Genomic DNA, 5,447 nt, shown 5'->3' on the forward strand with positions numbered 1-5,447 from the left:
TGCGTTTGCCGGGAGTCGAACCCGGGTCTATTGCTTGGAAGGCAATTATCCTAACCGTTGGACTACAAACGCTCGCTTGATGTGATTTCAGGATAAACTTTTATAATATGTAAAGTTCAGCCAACAAGTAACACCCCTAACGTAAGATAGAGAATAGTAATCTGTGATTTTACCTTTTTCACTCCGCACCTTATTTCAAAGGTTAAATTACAAATACTCATCTTGTACTTTAAAGGGTCATAACACTTGGCCCCCTAAGACTGAATTAGCAACAAAGACACCCTATACTAACGAATTCCAATACTTTGCATTGGAAAGAAAAAAAGAATTGATTGCTCGTTCCCTCATTCTTAGCCATTTCCTACTACTCGTTTGATATACTTGCCATTGTGGTTGGAGATAGAGTTTTCTTTACTCTCTTACAATTAGTCTTCAATCATTACAGAGCCCTTAGATTGTCGTTAATGCCCCATTTGTGTTTTTGCTTGAAATTAGTAGCAATTGAAATGATTAACAAATCAATTATCCAAGTCTTTGTTACAAATATGATTTTTTCATGTGCTTGTTTAAACCGTTTTGCATCTTTCTACTTGTTTTTCTATTAATAAAAGTGGGATTTTTGTTTTGAGACACCCTATTTTATAGTTATGCCGAGTTTGGAAGGAATATAAATACAAATACGTAGAATGTAAAATCTTATATTTTGAATGTATTTACGCTGCATATATTTGTATTTGTGCTCTTAGTACATGATGGCTTCCAAAAGATAGTGTGTGGTAGTAGGATATACACTAATTTTATCTAGATGAATTTGATTCTTCACTAGATTTTTGACACTATCAATAGCTTCAAATGCAAATTTGTATCTCAAATATGAGGAGTTTTCAGGATTATAGGGTTATTACCAATCACTTATGGAGATATCTTTCAATGAGGCTCAACACCAACCTCAAGTTTAGTAGCTCATATCATCCTTATAGATCGATTGTCAGACTGAAATAGTGAACCGCGAAGTTGGAAAGCTTCTACATGCTGAGATCAGCAAATCCCCCCAAACATGGGACGTTGTCTTGCCCCTAACAGAACTCTGCTACAACGAGAGACCCCACCACAACACCCATCTAGGCCCTTACCAAATAGTCTATGGGTTCAACCCTGGAGAACCCTTGGAGCTAACTGAACTCCTGGGTCTGGATGTAGTAGGCACGTTATGTAAGCATAATGTGTGAGCATGTAATAACTGTGCGATACATGTCTCAGTTAATGCATCTTTCTTCTAAATGTTTTTGTTTCGTTAGATAGAAATTATCTATTATTTTATTATGTCAAAATAATTAAAAATAAAAATAATGAAAAAGAAAAACATAAACGTATTGGGAGTTGAGACTCATTTGCATTTTATCTTTTCATTATTTTTATTTTTAATTATTTTGACAAACATAATAAAATAATGGATAATTTCTGTCTAACGGAACAAAAACGTTTGGATAAAAGACGTATTAACTAGAACATGTGTCACATAACTATTACGTGCTCATTCATTATGCTTACCTAACATGCCTATTACATCCGGACACTGAACTCCTTGAACTTGCCCTTCATTACAAGACCTCTAATGTGTTTAATGTTAAACTTTTGATCCTCATCATGCCAAAAATGAGCCATGAGGTAGAGGAAGGAAAACAACTGAGGCTTCGACCCATGAGGCCCAGGGGAACGATAGAGAGAGAGGCGAAGCAAAGGCGGACAAGACCTGAATGCTCACAAGTCACATCTCATGAGAATTGGAAAAACCAAAGCCTCTCTTTGCTTGACGCATAATGACCTTCCGAGGTTGTAAAACCCACGAGGCTGCAGCGACAAGACATGAGATATAGGGTGCAAGACCAAATTATGAGGTTCCTCTATTTGCCTTGTGAATTTTGTACCCTACAATTAGTGCTGATCGTCAAAAAAGAAAAGAAAAGTTGAACTGGTTCAGTATTTTTGAAAATCAAAGGTACCAGTTTAGTTTCGTTTAACCAATATAAAAATCAAAAGTTAACTGAATTAACTGGTATATTATATATTTTTCACATATATTTTATATTATCTAAATGGGGTAATGGCTGAATGAAAGGAATAAATGTATGTATGAATATGTTTTTTTTTTTTTTTTCATGTTATGAACCCTACTTTTTACAGATGAAGGGAGGGATCACTTTGTGCATGGGTAAGAATTGTAAAATATTCTCTCGATGGTTAATGACTTAATCAGGGGCTGAGTCAGGAAATTTTTATAAAGGGGGCGAAAACCTAAATGAAATATGGATGGATCCATAGGGGGGGGGATTTTACATAGAAAGCTGTATTACTGTAGAGATTTTCTGAACCATAAGGGGGGTCATGGCTCCCCTGGGTCCCCCTTGGCTCCGCTCCTAGACTTAATAATTTCAGAATATTCTTTGGACCATGGTTTTCAAAACTGGATCGGAAAAACTAGGAACCAGTCAGGTGATCAGTTCCGTTTTACCCCAAAACCGTTATTTCACCAAACCCCTGACCCAGGTGGTCAAACCGTTCGAACTGTCCAACAGTTTGGCCATTTTTTATTATTTTCTTTTTAATTCTTTTTGTCATAACGGGCTGTCTGATCCAAGAACCAGACCCCTGACCGCTTCATTGTCCGATTTAATTTTAAAAACCTTACTTTGGACTATTAAGGGCTCGAGTCCTTAGATCACCCTGATGAGGATATGTGTCACGTTACAACGCAGGAAAATGGCTTTGATTCCCACACTTGCGACCTCCTTCTACATGTCATTTTAGGGGAGACCATATCTACCGTACAATCAACTTTTCAGCTGTTTTGTCTCTTGAACTGTAGTTTGCTTTATTCGTTTTTGTCTTGTATGAGTGCATCTCATGAAAGATATCTGTGGCTTAGGGTTTAAGGACAAAGCTGTGGATGATAGGTAAACTTTCTAGTTAGATTATCACAGGGTTTGTAGTTCTATTGTCATAGCTAATCCACTACAATGGTATTATGTAGGTCTATCTCCTTATAAATTATATATTATAAATGAATATATGCATTATATATAAGTATATATACAATATATAATATATTACTTATTATTTATAATGTAATATATTGTATGTATTTCTAATATTTTTATTATATATTTATATATTTATTTATAATATCAAGAAGTCGAAAAGTTGATGAACTGAATCAATCAACTGGTTAATTGGTGGGGTTTGGTTTAGTTTCAGTTCATAGTTTTTCAAAAAACCAATAGTACCGGTTCAATTTGAAAAATAGACCTATGGTTAACTGAGCCGTGAGAACCCATAGCGACAATGCTTATTGACTCGGTCCATTATCAATAGCACGAAGACTGTCGGCCAACGAATCAACATCAAGCAGAGTTCGTCAACCCTCTGCTACTGTAAATTCTATTTTTGGTTTTCATTTTCTTAATAGAGTTTATCTTTGGTTTAGCTCAGTTTGTATAATGGGCTTGGCACCAAAGTTGAACTCTATTTAGTTGCCGCATCTATATAAGCTGCCTAGAGGACTATAAAGTTGAACTCTATTTTTGGTTTTCATTTTCTACCTTTGTTCCTTTTTCTTCTCTTGTTGTCCTTGTTTTCAAGGAGCAGACTCAAATCCTTTCACCACCTGCTAAAGTAAAGGTTCAAGGTCATCTCCTTTGTAGGTTGTCCGCTGTAAAATAGGAAGGTTGGTGTCTACATTGTTTTCAGCTCACGCTATTTTAGTGTTTGTTGTTGTTGATTGCCTTTTACAAGACTCACTCCGTTTTAAGGACTATCGACCGCGCCAATACTTACAGGAATTGAAAATGTTGAGTTAGCCAAAATACCCTCATAAATTAGTTGTTTATAGTAGTGTTTGAAAACCAGATCAAATTGGTTGATCGGACTAGTTAAGCTGGGCATTGTCGGTCCGGTTATACCCTAAAAATCAAACTTGATAAAAAATCGACCAAAACCAAATGATCGGCCAAATTAACTAGAAAACTAGCAAACTAGTCTCGATTTCATAAAACTGCATATAGGTCATTAATTGAGATGCAGTTTCAAAGTGACAATGGCAAAACTTAAACCTATAACCTCCTTTATATGTATGTTGCTAAATTACCATTAACCCATTATTTCATTATGTTAATTAATGATTTTTTATTACATATATTACTTTATTACACATGTATTTAAAAAAAAGTGAGTTAGGAGGCTTGAACCCTAGCCATTTACTTTAAAAATTTTAAAAATTGTCATCTATTCACAACATTTGAAATAAATTGTAAAATATATATAATGTTTATATGACCTATAGTATATATACATGTATGCCATGTTATCATAGCTCAACCTCTGGTTTGACCATTGAACCTCTCTCCCTTTTTTGGTTCTTTAAACATTGGTTTATTGTTGTTAGGAGGGGTATTATAGCCATTTTAAAGTCTTTCTAAAAATTAATTTCTTTACCACTTAAGCAAAATGACCCCAAAGTAACTGTTTATATTTATTGGAGGCATTTAGGTCATTTGGGGCCCCTAAGAATGCCCCCCCCCCAAAAAAAAAAACTAGCTATTTATAGTTTTGGGGGGCACTTATGTCATTTAAGCCCCCCTAAAGCTATAATAGCCATTGGAAAGAGTCCCCAACAACTATTTTTGTCCATCCCAAGTGGTGGTCTTCAACCCCGTAGCCTAACCCAACCCAAGAGTGTGGGTCCTGCTTGGTGTAAGCCGATGAAGGATAAGGAATGTCTGACTCGAAAGTCTGGAGGAAAATGGTGATGGTTTACGGAGATGGGCAGTTTAAGTAGAGAGAGAGAGAATGTGGGTCTCCCTCCCTCTTAGTGTGTCGAAGTTTGGCGGAAAATGGTGATGATTTGCACTTTGCAGAGATCGGCAGTTTAGGAAGGAGAGAGAAAATGTGGGTTTCCCCTCTCCTCAATGGGTCTAATCAATAGGATATTAATGGGTTTCAATCTAGGCATGGGGCCCTATTTATAGTGATTTGGATCTACTATAATGTCTGAAGCAGAAACCAGTTATTATGCCCTTAAACATTTTATTATTTAATTATATCATGCAGAATAGCCATTATTAAGCGGTTCCTAAGGTTGTGAATGACAGTATATTGCTTTTACGGGGCAACCTTTGTAACTTCCAAGCAAGCCAAGCCCATCTGTCAAACAGATACAATTAAATTAAATAATTTTAATGAACAAAAGGACAAAAAAGAAAAGGGTTCGATCATAATATGGAAAAAATACGATATGGAGAAAACACTAGAATCATAAACGTGATAATGATTCAAGTGTTATCTATCAAAATTCATGGGTGGGTTTTGATTGGTCAAAACTCTTTTCATGCCATATCTTTTCCGTATCTAGATTTTCCCCCAGAAAATGCCCCATGAATGATTCATCGCCA

General features: G+C 35.8%; 1 non-coding gene across 1 annotated transcript; it reads right to left on the reverse strand.

Moving 5' to 3' along the window:
• TRNAG-UCC (transfer RNA glycine (anticodon UCC)) lies at nt 1-72 on the reverse strand. Its single transcript has one exon. It is a non-coding gene; the product is annotated as a tRNA-Gly (tRNA).
• Nucleotides 73-5,447: the final 5,375 nt, after the last annotated feature.

Source organism: Nelumbo nucifera, chromosome 2 (assembly GCF_055504915.1).
Source record: "Nelumbo nucifera cultivar China Antique chromosome 2, China Antique-T2T, whole genome shotgun sequence".
Lineage (NCBI taxonomy): Eukaryota > Viridiplantae > Streptophyta > Magnoliopsida > Proteales > Nelumbonaceae > Nelumbo > Nelumbo nucifera.